General features: G+C 39.2%; 1 protein-coding gene and 1 long non-coding RNA gene across 2 annotated transcripts in view; both read right to left on the minus strand.

Annotated features, from left to right (window-relative positions):
* LOC148187681 (uncharacterized) overlaps window positions 1-15,726 on the minus strand; it is a 28,594-nt gene extending 12,868 nt beyond the window's left edge. Inside the window, exons 1-3 of the long non-coding RNA XR_015778415.1 lie at window positions 11,572-15,726; window positions 4,599-4,639; window positions 775-936 (exon numbers count right to left, since the gene is read on the minus strand). This is a non-coding gene — a long non-coding RNA (uncharacterized LOC148187681). The remainder of the gene's footprint in view (window positions 1-774; window positions 937-4,598; window positions 4,640-11,571) is intronic.
* A 6,603-nt stretch (window positions 15,727-22,329) lies between these two features.
* LOC121954395 (protocadherin-15-like) overlaps window positions 22,330-23,223 on the minus strand; it is a 255,337-nt gene continuing 254,443 nt past the window's right edge. Inside the window, exon 39 of the mRNA XM_088086315.1 lies at window positions 22,330-22,471. The gene's annotated coding sequence lies outside the window, so the exon portion shown is untranslated. The remainder of the gene's footprint in view (window positions 22,472-23,223) is intronic.

Genomic DNA, 23,223 nt, shown 5'->3' on the forward strand with positions numbered 1-23,223 from the left:
TAATCCTAACCATCTGTGCCAATATGTGTGTTAGTTGACATCCCAGTGTTGGTTGCCATGTGCTGTTGCCTAAATATAACCATGTGCATTGTCATTCCACCATGTGCATTTGTTGACATCACGGTCACAGCATCCCAAAACTGCAGATTGCAGATGCAGAAAAATACCTAAAATGTAATATTTAGATGCCAAATTCCACTGATAAGTTGCAATATGTGATGACTTGGGATTAGAACATGCTGGTATTTTATTTGGACGAAATTGGCTCCAGGATACTAATTCGTTTTCAGTTTGAAAATTTCTTTATCAGCTGACGGTACATAGCAAGCGTCATCAGATTCATGCATTGTAGCTATGTTCCATGGGTCTGTTGCTGTTTGCTAGTAGCTGATAAGGTTATTTGCAAACCGGCCCCAGGAGTCTAAATGAATTAATTGACGGTATCCACTCAATATAGTATTTTGCTACGTTTGCTATTTCATCCGCTTAAGAATGCAAGCCAACATCAGCGAACATCAGTCAGCTAAAACCACAAAATAACAATACGCACACACTTGTCAGTGTTTTCTCTGGAAGCTTTTCAAGTAGCAAGTGGGAGTCATTAGGGTTTGGGCAACAATCTTAGGGTGAGCCAATCAGAGTAAGGCGGTCCATTTCTTTGCCATCCTAGGATTTGCAAATTTGTGTGGGGGACACTGATATTATGATTTGTGACACTGAATTTTATGAATTTACCGTTAATCAGAACAAAAATGAGACAATTAGCTAGCGCACCTTGTTGTCCTTCCACTTCAGTCCTCTCCGCCTAGAGATGACCTCTGCGGGAGAAACGGGGACAGCAGCTCCATGGATGAACTTTCAGTCAGCAGCTGCAACAGCTCAGATTCTGCCAGTTTAAACCTCAACAGTAACCGAAGGTCTGTCTCTGGGCTGCCGCTGCAAAATGTGAAAACAAAGCAAGTGTGAACTCTGTGTTGTGGTGGGTGCTGATTGTTTATTGATGTTAGCAGACTCAATTTCTTAGCTAATGTTAACCAATGTTGCACCGTGTGGCACTGTTATGGAGCCAAGGAGAGATGCCTGAGTGCTTAACATAGTCCAAAGGCTGTAAAAGGCAAATGAGAAGCTGGGTAAGGTGTCAGTATTTAAGTTACATTGCAATCTGCTCATCCACTGGCAATAAAAAACATACATGTGAAAAGTTACATACAGTACCTTTAAGATGTGGAGTGCGGCTTAGTGCCAAAACCCACAGCAAAACATCCAAACAACTTCTGGCATGCCCCCCCCACAATACGTTCTTGAATGTAAGCAGACGTCTCACCGCCTCTACAGCTGAGAGAGCATGCTGGCACTCACTCATCTATGCAAGCATGTCATTGGTCACATGTGCATGGCATTAACAAAGACACAAACAAGGCAGGGGTGTACCACAACCCTATGATTAGGCTGATTTATGAAGATGTCAGAATGTACTCCACAAAAATATGATCCACTTTCCCTAAAAAGCTAAATGGATGAGCATTTAATCTAGCGGATTTTCTTGGTGACATCAAATTGCAAATTGCTCTGAATTATGGAGGCCGCAAAGTTCTTTAACATGATGGCAGAGTTTGAAAGAAAAATGTTAAAGACGCTCATATTTAAAAATACATTTTACAAACAACAAATCACTAAGGCCACAGAGGTCATAAAACTTTAGGGATCCTCATCACAGCCCAAGTGCCCTAACAATGACATCCGGCCATGACAAAGAGGCCTGACTGCAGCTCTCCATCACATCACCAATCAATAAAATCTAGACAGACACAAAATACACTGTGGGCAGCATTGCAGTGAGGCCCTACTGTATCATAAATCACCATTGAGACCACCATGATACCAAACCGCACCCGACTTAGATTTAGACTACTTTTAATGGCAATCACTTATGCTTAAACCCCTGTAAATGATTAAGAGCTGAGGTCATGAGTGACATTTTACATGTCGACAGCCTCTCGTAGCCTTAAACAGTTTCCTGGAGTTTCAGATGCTGCTTTTCTGCCTCACTTTCCCTGATATTTTGTGGAATCACTCATAAGAGATCCAGAGCGTGTCTTACAGCTGTCCAACACTCCGATGCTCCACTTTCATTCCCGGAAAATTGTCATTCTGTTTGCCACATTTAAGCCACATTTATAGATGTGCAATTTGGTTGCGTGTCAATATACATCACTGCAGGATCATACCCAGTCCTACCTCTCAACACCTCTGCTATTTCTGCCTGCAGACTTTTTGAGGTACCAACTTTAGCCCTGATTGGCCAAATTTAGCCATGGGAACCCTGGACCCATACAGGTTGCATAACTCTCCCTCTCAAGAGGTCTCTCTATTTCTTTTTCTCCCTTGTCCTCCTTTCAGTAAACACCTCTACTTTGACAGGAGTGGCAATTTTCATCTCACTGATTGAAGAGTAAAGCTGCTTCTGGTCCGCCACACAGACTCCTGCCCTGCCCTGCCTTGCTCCCTCTCTCACTTTGTGCTATCAGTCATTTAAAAGAACCTCCCCCATAATCTTAATCCTTCAAGTCTCAAGGCCCCTTAAGAACCGAGTCTGAGCCCTCAGTGTCTCCTCTGGCCTGTTTTCATTTGCTCTTGAGATACAAAGCAGTGCAATTTTAACTTAGAAAAACTTCTTCAGTCACAAAGCTGTTTTTCCAGGAGCGTGACTTCGTGCACAAATCCCCACATGCAAGCTAATAAGTATATTTAGACTCATGGACAAACAAACAAAACTTCACTAACTCAACCTTTAATGAGCTGACTGCTTGCAATAACACAAAGAACCACTTCATTTCTCCTCTCTTAATCTGCCAGTAGCCTGTCCCTTTAATAGCACTGCTTAATTGTAATGACTGTGTCTGTTTGTCTTGGGATGAATGAGGCTCTTGGATAGAAGGGAGGCGGCAGGCCTAGACCACAGCAGCAAGGCTGGGCAGTGGTGACGACTAACAGCTCATCAGTATTGGAGACGGAGGGCACCTCATCAAAGACTGAATCAACTAAACTGTCCCCCCGCAGATTAGAGCCACGAGTGGCCGAAGCCTCGAAGCAATGTCTTTGGATAATCTTAACCTCACCAAAGCATTAACTAATATGAAGAGAAAACACAAAACTAACCACAGATTGTGTCTAGACGGAGACTTAATCTACCCTGATGACTTATTCTAAGAACTTGCAGATGAGGATATTGACATCACTGGTCTAGTTTAGCAGGGAGATTACACATAGAGGCACATGAGTAAAGTATACAAAAATGCTAAAAAAACAAACAACAAAATAAAAAAATGAACTTCACTTTCTAAAATAGTACATAAATAAACAGACAACTGAGAGTAAAAAGGAATGTACGCCAGAAAATTAAGGATCATAGATTGTTGCACAAAAGCATGTCTACAAAAGCTAGTTTTAAGAAGACATACATTTAAGAGCAACAAGTTTTTTTATGATATTGAAGAGCAGATTAAAGACGTTCCTCTGGACCCAAAAGCTCTGCAATATAGTTTAGTTTAAGAAACAAACTTGACTGTGCTTTGACTTGCTATAAAAGTCAACTGGTTTCAAATTGTAACGTCTTTCTCAGACTGAATCTTTAATTTAATGACATTGGTTGCATTATGTTCCTGGTTGTCCCCTTTTGTTACTGTCAGTGCTGTAAATCAATAACACCATAGATAAATGGGTGGAGACATACAGTATGTGTTGTTGGCCAAATTGTTACGATGAGTTTTTGGACAACAGGCTTCATACATAAAAGTTTTCTTTTTTTGCCTTAAATTTGCTTGTAAAAACTAAACAAATTAAAATATAATTAAACACTCCATCTGAGTTATTAAATATGATAAATAGTAAAAAAAAAAAAAAAAACAACAAAAAAACAAAACACACAAACAAACAAAAAACACAATTATCTGCAACTTATATTATTTTTGTCAGTCTTACTGTGTTTTGGTAATCATTGTCTTCTGTAATTTTTTAAAAATTTTATTCTTAATTTTTCTCTCTTTTTGCAAACAGGAAAATGGTGATTATCAAATTACCATGAAATGTTTTTTTGTTTCATTTTGTTTTGTTTTGTTTTTGCATGAAAAATGACTTACATGAAATAATTAGTTTCCACTTAGCTTTCCAGTTAATCAACTAAATGTTTAATCTGCACTTAAATCTTAATTTGTAAAGTTGTTATCTAATAACAGTAGTGGAGTAAAAAGTACGATAGTGTAGTGGAGTAGAAATGGAAAGTGGCATGAGATTAAGATGATCAAGTAACACTTGTACTTAAGTACAGTATTTGAGTAAATGTACTTAATTACAGTTCAGCTTTGGTCAGCAGAGGGACACACAGTAGCTGAAATTACTGTAATTGGGATCCATAGATGGAGTATTGTAGTATCCCTTGAGCCCTGAAATTTAATAATCAAGTCATTATAAACACTCTAAAACTCCATCTAAATTTGATTAAATAATTATGCATTTTTAAAATGTATAAAAAGTATAAAACGTATTATTTCTTGTGTTGGACAACAATTTGCGGCCTGTGAAAATGAGTTTTCACTTACCTTGGTATGAGTGCTCTGGACCCATGTAAATTCTCTCTTACCTAAGAGAAAAACAAAAATAACAAAAGATTGGTGAATCTCAAAAATCAGTGGGTACTAACAAAATATGAACCAATCCTGGATGCGAGCAAAAATAAGAGAAAATTTTAGTTGCATGAGGCCCAATAATTCTTAGTCTTAAGTGATTATGAAAAGTTTATTATATTTAACTTCTGCCAAAATATCCCCCTAAATTGTACACACTGGACCTTTAAGAAAACACTTCTGAATTCCACAGGTTATTTTTTTAATGCTCTAGTTATGATCACATCTGTATGTATGAACTCTCATGAATGAGGCTCAATATGTTTGACTGAATACAGCTATAAAACATGTTCATATAATTAAGGTAATATCAAATTTAACCTGGCGAAAATAATAATATCACTACTTTATTCCTCATTCTTATTGCAAAAGTTTTAGTTACACAATATATGCAGCATTTCTTTGTGGTTGGAGAAGGTCGACTGGATATGAGTTTGCTGAAAACACTGTTTGTTTCGATGGACAGCAGAGCAGCAACAAAATAATAATAAGCTTTAAGGACAACTCCAGACTGCAGCATTCATTACGGCATGTGATGATAACACTATGTGTGATGAGAGGAGCAAAACAACATGCCTCCTTTGCATTTCCCCCCACTGCCTCAGTTGAGGTTCCTGCATGATGAAAGCATCCCATAATCCCGCTGGAATGACAGTGGACAAAACATGGATAAGAGCGGGGAGGAAATTGCAGTACAAACAGCCTGATGAGTGCCAGAGACACGGCCCAATGAGTATGGTCTGATCTGTGTTTGCACAGGACCGAAGCATGCAGATTGAAGCTCAAAGCCTTTGTGTGTGTGTGCGTCTGTGTGTGTGTGTGCGTGCTGCATTGAGCAACAAGTTGAGGTCGGGGTAACAACAGCGAGCGAGGCTAACAGGTGATTCAGGAGAAGACACTTCTGCAGAGATGGATTCCCATGGGATTTGTGGCGGACTTTTTTTCCCCCTGCCTGTTTCCTCTCATAGATCCCAGAGGTGCGATCTGAATGACTTTAAGATCTGTAGTGGATTATTGACAGGCAGAATCTGACTTACAATAAACATCTCCTTTTTTCACACGAATTGAGCAAGGCACAAGCTTTTGGATGATAATCTTTTCTTCCTCTCAGAAAGCGTCTAATTGCATTGGCTGGCAAGCCCACACAGAATGGTATGCAGTTATGAATGGTGTGTTTACGCAGGTTGTTTTATGTGAAGTGTATGTTTGCTCTCATATTGCATATAATTTGCCCAATAACACTCACATCTGCTATTAACTTACCACAAAGTTACTTCAGGCGAAAACACATGGGATTAACCATTTGTGTTCTAGTCTACACAGCAAAAGTTAAAAACAACAACAAGAAGAAAAAAAAGCCAATTTTTCTTCTCTAGAAATTAAATTGTAGGTTTAGAATTAAAAACTCAGCTCTTGCGGAGCACAGACGTCCCAAACATCATATTAAATCGCAGTTTTTTTAAAACTCCACACATAACCAGCCATCCAGTGGCTATTCAAACTGACCCAGACGCCACAGGCACAGATATTAAAAAGACATTCACGTCCAAAATCATTGTTAGAGTGCCTGTAATAGGTGGATAGTGTCTATTCCCATGCTCGCATTGTCCCCCCACACATAGACATGGCTAAATCAGTGGCGCCACAGCCACAGAAGCAGGTAGTAATAAGGCCCTGGATGGTGGCCCATAGATGTGTTAGCTGATGTGTTACTCAGAGGGCCCCTATGAAAAGACCCCAGGCGCCTATCCCAGTGCCTGTCTCCATAGCACTAAGCGACCATTAGGCTGGATTTAAAGGGCAAGACATTTAGGCTGCTGTCATCTTGTGTCAGTCCACCACAGGGACCGCGCCGTGGTTAAACAGGCTCGTAAATAAACACCACACGCATACAGGCAGGGAGCTGGGCTGCGGTGCTTCTACTGCTGGTGGCAGAGGAGCCGACCGCAGGTTTGGACCAAGGCTCCTTTCAACGCCCCTCTCCCCGCCCCCGCCAACAGCTCCACGGATTGCCAGACCTAACCTTCAACTTCATCAGTCATCGACTAGACTGATGGCTCCCCACAAGTCGCTTTGTCCCGGTCTTGCTTTCTCTCCTCCATCTTTCTTCCTCTCTCCCCACACACACTTTGCATCTGCCTCACACTGTCCCCCTGGCTCCGCTTGCAGGCAACACCGCCACTGTGGTGGTGGCGACAGCAGTGATGGAAAAACTGAGGGCTTCTTTCTGAGCAGCCCTGGGGTCCCACCACCCCTCCCTTCCCCCAGTTCCTCACACTCTGTCTCTCCCCTGTCTGTCTTCTTCTGGAGCGGGGACCACACAGATGTTCCAAACCACATCCAAGCAGTCTGGCTGTGATGAGCACATTTGCACACAGAGTGTTAGCTAACAATCTGCCAACAGCTAAAATGTGTCTGACTATGGCCTAGCACTAATCTTAGTCTAAGACAACGGCCACTGGAACTAAAATTGAAGCTGCTTACGTAACGCTGGTAGACTTACTGGTAGACACACACATAATGGCAAATTATCACATGGAATATGGGATGAGCTGTTGCTTTGGAAACAGGGTGAACAACTTAATAGCTCTGGGTTGCCTGTTGAAGACTCTCGACTGTCAGCACTAATGTTTTGATCATCAAAAATAAGACCAAGTATAACACTGTTTGCAGAAAGGCTTGTGCCTGAAATCACTCAAGAAATGGGCGAGAAAGCCACGGATTAAGAATGTATTAGAGTCAGGAACAGCTTAAATGGTGCGATTCAGTCAAACTCCAACGAATAAAGAGGAATATAATAAGAGTTACTGAATGCCACGTCCTCTTTGAGTAATCAGCCATCTTTACCAGCCTCACAGACATCAATGCAAGTATGTCTCAGCCCCTGTCATTTAAAACAGCTACTGTTTTAATGCACCAAAAACTAGTCAAACCCCTCAATTACTCCTCATGTGAATACTGTGTGTGTGTGCGTCTGTGTGCGAGTGTGTGTGGTGTGCATACTCATCTGAAGTCTGTGGTTTGGTATGGTTTGGCGGGTGTGGGAAAGTGTGGTTAGAGCTACACTCACACAAATAGCGGTTTTCAGTGTGAGCAGACAGTGAAATTCTCATTTTAAGACAACAACACAGTGTGTACCTCGAGGCTCGCCGATGGCCAAACCGCACAATGTTTAAATCATTTTGGCTTAATTGCTTTTTAACAAGGCTCCCTACTGCGTTGACATTATACATTAACACTGTGGGTGCTGAAAGCTCGCAGTCTGACAAGTCTGGCCACGTACAGCCGCGTCTGACTCAGAATAACACAAGAGAGGCTTTTTGTGAAAAACTCCATTATATGCTGTTTATAAAGTCATGAACAATGAGAGCAGGAGAAGCATCCAAAAGGCATTAAATTATATTTCTATGCCTCAGGAGCTATCAAAATCTTTTTTTTTCTTTATAGTGGCTTCATATCCTGGAGTAATGTCTCCACCAAGTCTAATAGCCTGAGCTGTCATTGCAGACTTGCACCGCTGGCAGATATAGGATGAGATATGATCTGACCTTGTATCCAGTGATAGAGTGGTGCATGATACATGGTACAAACACAGGACTACCAGTCATAAACCCCTTCATTAGGAGAGCCAGACAGTGTGGAGCATGTATTTTACTACACACCCAACATTTCGGCTAGAATATAACCTTTGGGCGGGATGTCGAAGGACTGGGCTCGCTCTGTGTGTGTGTGTGTGTGTGTGTGTGTGTGTGTGTGTGTGTGTGTGTGTGTGTGTGTGTGTGTGAGAGTGTATGACCTGTCTGTCAGTTAAACCTTACTTTGGGTTTTGAGTACATTTCCAAAATAACAATGTGCAGCATAGAAATTATAAAGCACTCAAGATGTACAATATATAGTTATGGAAACCCTAAAAACATCTGAGATGACTTCTAAAATGGCTTTAAGTCAGATGGCACACGCTCCGCGCACACGACGGCCGACGAAGGTATAGAAATGTCAAAACAAAACATTTGGAGACATCCTAATATCCTCGAATTAGTTTGAAAGCAGGTCCCCAGATAGCTTTGGCTGCGGTCATCGGGCGCCTATTTTGGAGAGGCACAGTCTTAAATAGCTGCAGGAAATGAGGAGATGATGATGGACTTGAATCTACCCTCTGCCTAAGCACCGCTCTCTGAAAATAGGAGTGATCTGTTGTCCTCTACATGCCAGAAAGAAAGAAGAAAATAATTAGATTGGAAGCAATGTTCACTAATTAGGTTGGCAGGACAAGTAACAAGTTGCTGGTGTAAACAATGCCATAGCCGTCATATTTATTTATAACAACTCAAATCAATGAATTTTGTGTTTGGTACTTGGTTGCCACAAAAACAAGTGAGCTAAAAATAACAGATAAACATCACTAAAATCTGACAAGATCTGACTGATTGCCTAAAAAATGTATGCAAGTATAAGTAAGTATTTATGTTTATCTTACTGTTAAGTTTACTGACAATTTAGCAATATTTACTTAATTTTGTGAAGTTATTGTAATTTTAAAATGACAAATTTCATCATATCAATCTTTTCTACATTTTGGAAACCCCCAGTAAACTGAGTATACTGTACTGTATATCAGTATTCTGCTGGTTGCAAACTGTCAATTACATTTGCATATTCTTAAACATGTTAAAAAAAACATAGATCTCTTAACTTCGTTGGCAAAATCATCTTTGTCGTGATCAAAATTAAGTTGGACTAACTTGGTTTTCTGAAGTTGCAAACACAGAAAGAATAAGATAATTCCACTTGTCGTTTTTAAGTTGCAACAACTTCACAAAATTAAGTAAATACAGCTACATTTTGAGTTAACTTAACAATTATATATAAACTAAGGTTATCATATTTACTTTCAAGCCAATCAATTTCCAGGATTATTTTAAGTTGAACAACTTGTGAGATCTTTCAGTGTAATATTAATTGGCTGCCACAAAAACAAGAGAGTTCAAAAAACAGATTAACATCATCAACAAGAGAAGAGAAAAGTGTAATTCAGAAAGACTTCTCAAACATGACTACTTAAAAGCAACAGCTTTTGTGTTATTGATATTTTCAGGCTGCTAGTTTGATCCAAAGTTAATTAATCAGTGTCATCATTTACAGCAAGTCCTCACTTAGTAGAGCAATAAACCCACACAAGATAAATAAGCAGCCACGCTGCAGAGCCTACAATGTCTTCAGAGACTAAAAGTCAAATATATGCATATTTCCACTCCGTCAGTACCGCCACCTCTTTATAAGTAATTTTCTCACTTCATTTGCCCTCTCATTTCACAGGCCTATGTCAAGCCACAGCCGTGAGTTCTAGGCGCCATCTTGTGGTCATGCATGCACAACATCTGTGCTCATATGAGGCTGAAAGTGCAGCATGAATTTATCAGATGGTTTTGCTGCAGACAGACAAACATCAGATGATGTTTTCTTAAGATTTGTGTGGGTTCACTTGATTCTGGTTTCAGTCTTATACAAAATTTGAAAATAAATGGCATTACATAGAGCATATAATTGCAAACTAGTTTTTTTTTAATTTTTATTTTCTTAAACATGTTAACAAAACAGAACTCGTAGATATCATAACTTCATCATCGGCAAAATTTTTCATGATCAACTTAAGTAGGACTTTACTGTTTACGGTTTACTGAAGTTTAAAAATTTAAGAAAGAATAAGGTAATTTCACATGTCAATTTTAAATTGCAACAACTTCACAAATTAAGTAAATACAGCTAAATTTCAAGTAAACGTAACACTTAAATATAAAGTAAACAAAGGTTTACATTAATTGTTATATGTACAGTATGTCAGTTTCTAAGAATATTTTAAGTAAAATCAACTTGTCAGATTTTAATGTGTAACATTTTTTTAACTGTCTTCTCCGACAATGCCAAAATGATAGCTAGCCACTGATTTATCTAACAGTGACTAATGTATCATAAGCAAATAACACTACATTTCTGAATCATCCCAGTATTCATTATCACCTCTCTACCACCTCTCTTTGTATGATGTGAAAATCAAATGTTCTAACTGACGGGAGAAACACCCAGAAAAATAATTAGCATTTCATAACTATGACATTATATAAGTTCACTTTTCAGGAGGAGTAAAGGCAAAGGAAATATACATGAACCCATGGAAATGTTACTGCTGCCAACAATGGCAGGGTAAAAGAAGTACATGATGCAAGTCCTGCATGGGAACAGCTTGTGAGAAGTGATGATTAAATTCAATTTTGCTGCAAATACTTGGTTCCTTTAAAAGCTTGTGATGTTCTTTCTGGACATTTATCATTTCTCAGGGTGTCTCTCAGAAGGATTAACAGTTTTGGATGCTTCCACAGGGTCATGCAGGGATTCCTAAAGTTATTCTCAGTTGGCTTCTCTTACTATCTCTCTGATCAGAGTTTTCAACTCCACCGCACTCCAGAGGAAATCTAATTAGCAAGCAGTGATGTGCTGAAATGTGAAGAAGCCGGGTTAAGTGTAATCTTTACAGGTGGCTGAGCTGCTGGGCAAAACTAAAAAAAGGTGAGAGTCAAATTGATCACCAGTGAAATTAGTGGCTTCTGAGTGCCCTGCAGAGAATTTGTAGAATGATTATGAATTGGACTTAAGTGTGGTTAATCGAGTTAGGGACGATGGGGAAGCTTTGATGAATTTAGCATCGATCAGTACAGGCCAGAGCTACAACAATGCCATCACTTGTCAACAGGATTAATGAACTATCAAAAGCAGCAAAAACATCAAACTCAATAAGTGTCTCGCTGCGTAAGCAATACAAAGAAGGGCACAGGAACAATAAAATGCAGTATGTAACCTAATTTAGTACTGATGAAGCAAGGACAATACATACCTCTATCTGTGGTTTTCATCTTGAGAATGAGATAAGTGATCAGTCTTAAAGCTGTGTGCACCTTTTCTTATAGAGATCCTTTTAACGTGGAGAGTAGACCACCAAGGTTGGTTGCTTCTGTGGTTTTGAGGTCATGTAGCGTTTCAGAGCCCCTGCATTTCAGAAAATATATTCAAAGATTTTAGACAGATTTTAACTTAAAGGGATATCTCAAAGATACTGACATCACAGCACAGTAGTAGCAATGGGCTTGCTTCGGCTAAGTTCAAATGAATCGCAATTTTCTCCTTAAGAATCCAATTTTTAACTCCTCCCTAACAGTGTCTGAGTCAATAGACTAGCACTTGGACTTAATTCACCCATCTTCAATTATAATCCATAATTTATTTATTATATTTCAACTGTGTGATCATTTTTTAAGGTGCAATAATTCTTTATACACAGTCTTAACTGCAATAACTGATGAAATAAATTAATTACAACAATCCTCTGTGCAGTTATTTAAACATGGCATATTTTTTCCAACTCTTGAATGTAGGCTATAATTAACATGTTACACGTATGTATATATTGTTTGTGCAATGTAGCATCAAACACATATTTTATATTTCTAACTTGACATATTAAACATTATATTGTAGCATGAAGCACATAGTTTTATATTCATACACAGTTTACACACTCAGCACATTACACATATTTATCATTTTAAATATTTACATTCTAGTGCTAATTGTTTGCAAATATAATTGTATTTCTATTTTTATAATATTCACACAGTAACACACAATCTGCGCATGGTCTGTCCTAATATCCCAGTCTTGTCTTTGGCAATTGTAAGCAGTGCAATCTATAATCCATGAGCTTCCTACACACAAACATGGAAAAAGAACCATCACTATTATGGTTCTGTTAAAGGTACATAAAAATCTGCAGCACTCCCTTCCCTGATCACCTGACCAGAATCTCATTTAAACTTGCAGCTCACATTTAAAGAGAGGTCAAGTCCGAATTAAAGAGAAAAGGATCTGGACTGAACTGAAAGTGCTGTTACAAAGCTACAGGCCCCTCTGGATATAGCTGATTAGAAAGTTATTAGCATATTGATGAGCCGCTTGGCACTGTCTCTGGCTATATCTGTTTCTGTGTGGACACATCATACCAAGAAAACATTTTAAAGTCTGTCAACAAACCTTGGCTGTGAGGGATGCACAGCAAGGGAAACATCATTAGCGCTTTACGCATGCTCACTTGGTTTGACTATCATCATGGATTTTCAGGCTGTTGTTTTGATTTTGCGTGGCATTTAGCATCATCTAGCAACAGAGGCTATAAACATGTTGCTGAATTGTTGCTGAATGGTGATGCCAAATCAAATGACGAGGAAGTCCATCTGACAACATCACAACCAGCTCGAAGGCAACAGGGCCCGCACAGAGCCAACTGAAGAGATGGTCCATTTCTAGCAACTTGGCACAACTCAGCTCATTTTAAGTGATAGTGGAAATGCAATCAACATGGCATGGTTACACTCCGTGTGGCCATAAGGGCCATTCCAAAAGCCCTACATGGCTTTACTGAAGACAGTCTTAAGTGACAAAGACGCCAGATCAGCAATAAGAAAGGCAATGCTCTCAAGCAGCGATGCTCATCTTATGACCCATGGGCCAAATCTGGCCCCAGACAGGGTACTGGGTGGCCCTTCCAACCATTTCCTATTTCCCATTTCCTAGAGTACTTAAAACAGCATCAAAATAGAGCTTGTGTATAAAAAAAGTGATAGTGGAAGAACAGCAGCACCTCCAACAGAGATCCTAGCTAAGCCTCTAAAGTCCTAAAATCCTAAAATCAGAAACGTCCAAAAATCATAGAAATCTCTTAAAATCCCAGAAATATCCTAAAATCCTATAAATGTCCTAAAATCTGAGAAATTTACTAAAATCCTATAAATGTCCTAAAATCCTAGAAACATACATAGAGCTGCTTTTTTGCAATTTTGCAAAAGTGGCCCTCAAGCAATGAAAATTAAGTTTCCCTGCTTTAGAGAATTATTCAGTTTTATTCACGCATGCATTTATGAATTGCCCATGTTTTACCAGTTGGTATGAACAGGAAGTCAGCTGTCCTTTATCGGCTCTTAAACAATCTTTCAACAAAATCTTAAGCAAGTCTGTGAAACCAGTTGGAAGTTGCGCTTTTTTTTTTTTTTTACAAGAAAAGTTATTGTCATCCCCTGTTTTAGCCAGCTGGCATGAATACAAATGCACACCTTCACACACAAACACTTGACCTCCAAACTTCAGCCTCCTAGGGCAAAAGTTGTGGCGGCCAAAGGATGGTCTAACCATGCGAGCGAGTGAGCCACAGAATTGCTGGCTGCAGCTAAAAAGCTCAGAAAAATAAACATAACTTTGTGTAATTTTTCTGGTCCCTGTGCTGTTAATCGCCTGGAGACCCCTCAGATTTGCCTTGCAACACCTATTAGGGGTCTTAAACCCTAGCTTGGAAATGCCTGAGCTAATTGTTATAAGACCCAGAGCTGGTAGTTCAACACGGTATGTCCAATATTTGGACAGATTTGCCATGGTTAACATTTATAAAACTCTATTATCTGGTCTATTGGACCGACAACATAATACGTTTATACATATTTTATACAGATATCAGTTTCTGTTTCAATTGTTACATTTCAAAGATTACAATTCCACCATCTGCTCGTTATTGTCACTGCTGAATGACTTTAGGCCACTGGGAACAGCCTAACATTTAACAGCGATCACAGCATCCTGTACTGTACCAGTGTCTTTATCAAAACCCCAGAATCAGAAAAACTACCAGCATGCACCTTGTTTGAATTCAAAGAAACTCATCAAAGCTTAAACTTGTAAAAAAAAAAAAAAAGACCTTCACCTCACAGCTTTGCTGTTTATCAAAGAAATGACCCCTGCACCAGATGGTGTGTTTGGAATAAACAGTATCACACAGCACCCTCTAATGTGGCTCTGCTGTAATAACCAACCTGCGACCAGCCCCAGTCTTCCCTGCAGGATTGAACTATTCCCATCTGTCCCTGTGCTGGCTGCAGGGCAGATCGGATCTAGTTTAATGAGTAAAAAGCCAGAGTTCACTGCACAACAAAAATAATGACACAGCAGATGCATGGCATGAGCTGTAATTTCACCAGTAGCTGTGGAGTTTTCAAAACACACAATTCACTTTTTCTGTATTTTGGCTCAGGATTGGAACATGGTTGATTTTATTTCTTCTCGTCTTTAGCTGCCCTCAACACATCTGGCAAAAGTAAATGAACATGTGACCTCCAAGACTAAAGTAGTGAAATGGATCATTTCATTTTTGAGGAAACGAAGAGTCCTGCCCTCCAGGTCTAGGCATGCAATGAGCAATGGTGACAGATAGGTATTATGAGGAGTTTCTCTTGCCTCCGTTGGGGATTTGTGATAATCTCCTTTCGAATGAGTCATGGGTAGATTACCATATTGCCTGCTGTAGGCCAGGATATCCCATATAGGCTATGCTAATAGGTGAAACTCAGGAGGCTCGCCAGTGGACTTGGAATGAGAACAGTGCTAACCTGTATCTGGGAAGCACATTCCTGAGCAAGTGGAAATGGTATTAATATATTAGCCACTCCTCCTGTGCACACAGAAAATCCAATCTGCATGCCTATGTTATGGCTTCAGCTATCAAACATCTCTTTACACATTTATGACATGCAGTATTTACGTGTGATAAAAGTGGGGCTGCCGTATTTGCTTTTTCACACACACTCAAGAGTAAAGTTCAACAAATGGGGGGTCTACAAATCAAACACTAATCTTATTACTGTGTCAAGTCTAAATAAGCCTCATTTCTACTGCACAAAAAAACCTGCTTATACTTGCTAACATCTGGCTTTTTAATCTAAAGGTAATGTGTACAATCTGCAGTCACACCCGCGTCAATTGACTCTGCAGTAGGCAGAGGTATTTATCACCTCCAGCTGCGTCTGGCTTCGACGGAAACACAACAAGCAGGTGAAGACGTTAATTTTAGCTCCTTAACCAGCGAGATGCAATGACTCCCTGTCTCCATGTAAGCAGAGCTAAAACATCGATCCAAATTAGTCTGCACTGTTTGAAAGGAAGACTGAATAAGAAAGAGATATATATATAAGGAGAAGTAACCACCATAAAGTTTTCACCGGCCACCGTGCTGCTTTTTTACTGTTTGCCTGTTCTCCAGCCTGTCTGGGACATCCAGCATGCACATATATATATATATGTATATACACACACACAAACACACACACACACACACACCGCTTCAGAGCAGTGTACACAGCCCTGCTCCACTGTCAATGGGAAAGGAGTTCATAGTCTATTTTAAGCGGGTTTACTTATGTTTAATAAACCTGCATGCACACACTAAATTTGGTGGAAAGGGATATTAATTAGGACTTGTTTCATTCTGGACAGTTGTGAATGCTGTGTTTTGTTGCAGTATTTCCAAGGTTTCAATCAGTGTCCAAAAAATGTTCAATTTGCCTGTGTACAGAAAATGATTCATGACCCTGAGAGCAAAACATACCCCAAATGTGGATATTGTTTTTAAACATTAGTGATGTTAATAGGAGTTACATTCTTTGCAATAGCATCAGGACTACATAACCTTTTTTTGACCCATAGAGCGGGCATGATGTCCAGAACATAATTCATGTGTCGTCAATAAGATGGCATAATACATGCGTTCCAACAATGCCAGCAGGGAATCATTATTCCAATGGGTTGATACACATCAGACCACTGGCACTTGTATATTGTAAAAAAGAAAAAAAAATCTGAATCCCGATTCCTATTGAGCGGATGTTTCTATTTTACATTCACTATGAATATTTGATCATAAGGTGATTTAATATTGATGCATTTCTGTGAAGTTGCTCCCACTTCTTCTTCCTGTCAAATTGAATGTTAACATATCAGGAGCTGTGTGGCTCCGTCTGCTGCTGCAGCGATACTACATCCTCAGCAAGCCAATGAATTTGTTCACTCGTTAAAGAGGGCGTCGGGTGTATCTGAATGCATGCATGAGCTTGTTGCGCTGATTAAACTAAGGGCCAGGAACAAAGCCTCGAAAGACCAATTAGAATAAGCAAACTGTCACAAGTTAGCATAGAGACGGAGTAAGAGTCCATACCATTGTTTGGTGCATACACCGCATTACTAACTTTGAAGACTCCCTGCTGTATGAATAATGGCCCTTCATAAAACCTTTTGAGATTTATGAATCTCTGTGAAGCACAGCAGTATGTCTGTGTCGTGATTTACATCTGCAGGTCTGTTACAGAATTACTGCTTCAGAAAATGACTTCGCATAAACACAAACAATGGCAGAACCTGTTTAGCAGGATGTGTAAATACATTTAAATGAACCCTGAGGTGAAGATTATATGATACAGGGGTATAGAAATACTGCTCTACTACTTCATAAAACTGAATTTCTACATATCTTGTTTACTATGAAGCTCAGATTACTCATAACAATTTACAGACACCAAAACAGAAGGCATATCACTGCAGATGTCACCCATTTGTACAAACTGTCATAATCTCAACAGTACATGTTTGGGAAAATAGGAAACCCACCTGAATAGCTGCATTCATGTTACAACAGTAGTGAAATCTTTTTATGAGGAAGTTCACAGGGACACATTTTCAAAAAAAACTAAGAGCTTAAAGCCACACTAGCCTCTGTGATGCTGTACTGAGGCACAGCAGTGCTTTGAGTTAATGCCAATGCTCACTTTGCTTACATGTTGAACATGTTTAACAGGTACAATGTTGAAATTGTCTTCGTTAAGCACTTTAGTATGCTAACTTTAGCTAATTAGCACCATAGATTGTATATAAAAATGGATGACATGCCAGCTCCCCAAAAATGAAGCCAAAACATCTCAACTGTCCCTTAGTGGTTGGATGCAGTACAGATCATAAACCCTACTCCCATAACAGTGGATAGGATATGGGCCAAACTACAAACACAAAGTACACCTAAAATACATTTTTCCCAAAGATGGTCTCTGTCATTTAAAGTAATTCTTATCACAACGCTATATATTCAAATGTTCATTTTTTTGATAAGTTAAGTTATGGTGAGTTATTTGATGCCATAAAAAGGAGGTATTATGTCAAGACTGACAGCTTTGTGTCTCAGTCTGTGCGCTCGCTATCAGTGGCACTGCTTGTTATTGGTTGGATGTGTATATGATACGCTACTGCACATATCCTGGCTCCAAATGACATCACTAGAGCAAGATCTGGGATAACTAAAAATTGGGAGGAAATGAAGATGCATTACCCATCTTTATAAACAGTGCTAAAAACAAAGTGTAACTGAGGCTGATGAGAAAAGGTGTCATCAGAGTCTTCATGAATCGCTCTTTGTCTGGTCCCTCCCCTGGGACCACTTTGCCTTGGGAGACCCTACCAGGAGCTAACGCCCCCGACAACACAGCTCCCAGGATCACAGGGACACGCAAACCCCTCCACCGCGTTAAGGTGGCGATTCTTGGGGGGGGACGTCCTTATGCTGCATAATCTTAACCATGTGCTTTTGTTGACTATGGCACGTGGTTTCGTTGTCTAGACCCAACAATGAGCCTTTGTTGACATCTAACGTGGGTTGCGGTGTCCCAGAACATCAATAGCAGACGAACCCACGAATGTCAATTCCATAGTGACACTAAAAAAAAGTCAGGGGATCACCAGTCCGTCATCTCAGAAATATTCCTGTCTGTACTACATTTTTTGCTATTCTATCAGGCAAATATTAAAATATTTCACTGGAGAACTGAGAGGTTTGACCTGCTGGTGGCACTAGAGGAAAAGTCAGATGATCACAAAAGTCATTAAGATGAATCCATCGGGGGAGATGGATGTCTGTACAAAATGTCAAGACAAACATCTGTTAGTGGTTGAAATATTTCAGCCTGGACAAAAGTTGTGGACTGACAGTCTGGCATAGCCATTCACAGAGCTGTGTTGGCATGGCTCAAAAACTGTGATGCATCAATGTTACATCTATATTCAATCAAATATCATTACAGAGAAGGTCATAAGAACACATATAAGAGTAAAAAAGAATTATACAGATAAACTTGCCACAATTAAAACTGAAATATAATGCAACTCCAGTAGGATAACAAAAATCTCTGGCCATTTTCCAAATTACAGAATCTGATCAAAGATACAGTAGGAGACAGTATGTTTCATAACTTTTGCATGTCAAATAATATGATTTGGTCCCACAATTAAGATGGACGGGGAGATGAGAATTATATTTTTGCAACCTTACATGTCAAATACCAAATTAATATTTTCGAGGATGTCTTTGGAACTGAACTGTTAACTAAAGCAATAAGCATCAGTGGCCTACATTCCAATTAAATATATTTTTCTGTCATTTTTCTTGCAAGGCAGGAAATTTTGGCATTGTGAAAATGTTTTTAACATCAAGTTTTAATGGACTAGATTTTGAAGTTTTCTCATCTTGCTTAGCAGCTCTTGCATTATTGGGCTGAATTTAATAAGATTGGATTTTTATTTCAGTAAACTTAATGCCTCCCCACATTTATCTTCTTGTTTTTGCCCAATTACAATCTGTCTTTTTTAAGGTTATTATTAATATGACCTAATTTAGCTTTGATGTACCTGTCCAAAACTTTGTGATGACTGTAGTTTTCTGTAGATCACAGCAGGTCATTGCATTAGGCAAATTATCACTTTCTTTTTCTTGACTCTTGTCTACATGAGCCTATGACAGATAATCAGATTGTTGTAACAATGAACAGTAACTAAACTAATAGATCTGCTTAATATTTTTTTTGGCAGTGTGCAACATTTTATCTTTTGACAACTTTGTTTAAAAATATAAAATGCAAATGACAAATAAATCCCATTTGAGAAGACATTGGATTGTGGGTCCTCTCAAGCCATTCTTAGTGCTGTAATTTAATTTACTAAGTGAAATGATCAAGGTGAAAAAAGTCTTGGGTCATAATCCTGTGACAGATGGAAATCCTCAGTAGAAATGCTTCCATTAGTCCTTCGGCCAGATTTAATCCAATTCATCAGGTATTCCAAAAAGAGATTGGTAAAGTACGTCCTTGTATTTGGGAAGACGAGGGCACGGATGCATTTCATATCTGTTGCTAATTATTTTTCTTTCTGGCTGCTGCTTTTTTGCTCTAATTTAAGGCTTTGTCAAATAATATGTACAATGCAGGTTGCCAAAAATGGCATGATCTGGAGCCCTGAACAGGGTTTCTACAGTGCCGTTCTCCTGTCAGCAGTGGCAGTTCCTTAGAGCATGCAGAATAGAGCAGGTGGCTGTTGATAGACAGTGAACACTACAGAGACCCTGTTCTTGTCTGTGCACACCCAAAAATTAATCTGCACAAGACGTCACACATTTAACAGTTAAAAAAGACACAACTGACAAAACAGGCTGATCTTAATGCTTTTTTTTCAGCTCTTCCTTCCATATTTTGTTTTGCTTCCATCAGCATTGCGCAGAGGTTTGTTTTGATCCTTTAGGACAGCGGGCTTGTTGTGGTGCGAACAAGGTTCCCTCCTGACCTATTTTCTGAGTAGCTTTTCAAGCTACTTCACCCTGGCATTCAGCTCCTGCTCCTGTCTGAACTTCAGCCTCCAAAGAGCTCTGTGAACTTGATTGGCATTCTCACAGTTTGATTGACTGCAGGACACTTTTTGTAAATGTCATTCCGGATGTGTTAGATGTGTCAATCTCCGACAAACCAAGACACAAATGAAGAGAATGTGCAAGGGATTTCCGCCGCCTTTTTGGATGTAATCAATGCCATCTTTAAAAACACATTTTTCTCTTCTTTTTTTGCAGTTTGTGTTGACAGGTGAGAGAGTGGGCTCAAGAAGACTGTCAGTTCCTCAGACTTTCTGGCAGACTTCCCACTGCTTTCAGCGATACAGTAACTATCCATATCCCCATGTTTGGTGACCTGTCATTGCTCTTCCTTACAGAGGAAGCCCACTGCACGGAGAAGGCCTCATTCTGACAGACATCTCTCTGCAGACATCGTATTTTTATGAGCTAACTGCTGAGTTCACTGCTGTGCACTACCTTATATTCAACTTTCATCCCCATTATGAAATTCAAGGACTGCATCTTCAGAACTTGAGCATTCTTCACATTGTCATAAAGACACACAATGGTGCACTTTAATATTTCCAAAACTGTGAGCTGCTTGGAACATTATGCACACTGTTAAAGCACCTTGACATAAAGGTTATGATGCAGCAGCAGGAATAGTCAAGGCTTGCAGTTATGCTTCACAATACACATAAAAATAGGTTAGAACTTGAACTTTGAATCCAGTACATTTTTTTGTAGTCCTTTTGCCTCATACTGAGGTTCTGATGCGTCTGTTAATAAATTATTGTGAATCTGCGTCATGTAAAGGGGTTGAAAATACCACACTCTGTCATTACAAATGTCCATATAAAAACACTATGACCACAGTGTCATACCTCACTGTTGAAATACAGCAGTGACAGTCATGTGGGTATTATGTCTTTAATGTCATATGTTAGATTCTTCATCTCTGTTAGATACAAAATAGACAAAAATAATTTCATATATTCTCCAGAAATTTTTCAAAAACATTGTCAAGTGATCACAACATAAAATAATCAATGACAATCTTAATTATTTGCAAGTAAAATGATATTAGCAAAATAATCTTTTACTTTATCATAGACTCTATAATCATAATTTCTTCAAATGTTCACTGTGATTTCTCTGGAAACATCTTTAGTGAAATGAATGACGATTTCTTTGTGATCTGTTTCAAGATTAAAAATAACAAACCAAGGCTCAGAAAAGAAAGCAAAAAATGGAATCACTCCATAAAAGAGGCCCATCTTCTGTGAATAAAGAATTAAAATTACAGTCAAGCACGGTTCACATAAAATTTCAGATTTCTTTGAGGCACTCATTGCCTTGCAGCTCTGTGTTCCCATCTGTTATAGCCCTGTCTTTGAAAAACACTTGGTACAAGAAAGCTTTAACTTAATAGGGTTAAATAAAATTTGACTATAACACCAATCACTTGTTGTAGACAGTGATTGGAGTTTATCCAGTTGAGGCACACAATCATTTTTTCAAAGATAATTTTCTTAACAAAAAAAAAAAAAAACATGATAAAAATATGAAAATAACAAAAAAGCAAATTAGTTTTCCGCATGGTCAGTCAGAGTTTTGTCATTGGTATGTGCAGGCTGTTCCAGGGTCCCATCCACAACTCCTCCTCATCTGATAACGTGTGGTCACTGTGGGACTCCAGCGTCTCCCTACTATCCTTGGGGTTGTCAACAGAAGTCTCTTGCTCCTCACTGACAAATGGACCGCTGCTGTTTCTGTCAATCAAAGCCTTGGCCATATTGGTTTTGGACCCAAAACTTTTAAGCTCTGTGATGGTGGATCTCAGGGAGCCACAGGAGGACCGAGTGTTGAGGTTGACGTCCACGTTAGAGGGAACACATGTACCCGTTCCGTTTTCCGTGTTGTTTCCTGTGCCGTCAATGCTAATAATGGGAGGGGGTTCTTCATGAGTCACGCCCAATTTGTCGAGTTTTTTAAAATGCTTAGCGAGCCGGCATGGAGAGCCCAGCTTCAAGTTGTTAGGGTGGGGTGTCCGCCTTGTTCGGACGATAGTGCCGTTCTGTGCGAGGTAGATGTTCCCATTGATGTTGCTGTGACTGTTTGGGAGTCGGTTTCGCTGGGTCTCTGTGGTGCTCTCCTCTCCTGTGGAGGTGGTCTCATTGGTCTCCCGATCTACCACTAGCTTGATGCGCTTCTTTTTGCCAGCCTGAGGAGTACAGAAGGGGTCAAGGTCAATATATTGCTTATTTTCAAAAGGAAAAGTAAACAGGGGAAAAAAAGTATACACCAGGTACCAAGATCACAGAATTCAAAGGGATTTCTCACCATAATTTACTCTCTTGTCCCAGAAAAATACTCGACTATCATGTACTGAAACAAAGATGCCTTCGACAAAACTCATAAACTAGATGTGTGGACTCAAGTCACATGACTTGGACTTGAGTCAGACTGGAGTTACTGTTGTTGTTTATAGCTAAGGAAATGAGAAATAATTTTTATTTTGTTTTTTACTAAATATCTGAGTACAAACTGTTACATTTATGCTTACATGTAAAAAATATACACTTATTTTGTTGCAAATGTCTGTTCCTGAAATACTGATGAACATTTTTTTTCCCTGTATTTTGTCAGATCTTCTAGAATAACGCTTTTATAAAAAAATAAAAAATAAATCCCTGAAATATTGTGATACTATTTTAGGCCATATAGCCCACCCCTAGTCACAAAATATCCTCAGAAAACAAGCATAACCCTTATTTATGATCAAGCATCTGCAGTTCTGTCTTAGAAAATAATTTATTGTGAGAAATCCAATTTTTCTATGGATTGGAGTAATGCTATATAAAGTCATCATTTCAATATCCAGGAAAAGATTGAGTCAAAGCAGATAGTATTGCAACATGCAAAATCTCACAGCAGCAACAAGAGCATGATGTCATAGAGAAAGTAAAAGCATGA

The sequence above is a fragment of the Plectropomus leopardus genome, chromosome 13 (assembly GCF_026936395.1).
Source record: "Plectropomus leopardus strain MGB_pleo_1.0 chromosome 13, ASM2693639v1, whole genome shotgun sequence".
In the NCBI taxonomy this organism is placed as follows: domain Eukaryota; kingdom Metazoa; phylum Chordata; class Actinopteri; order Perciformes; family Serranidae; genus Plectropomus; species Plectropomus leopardus.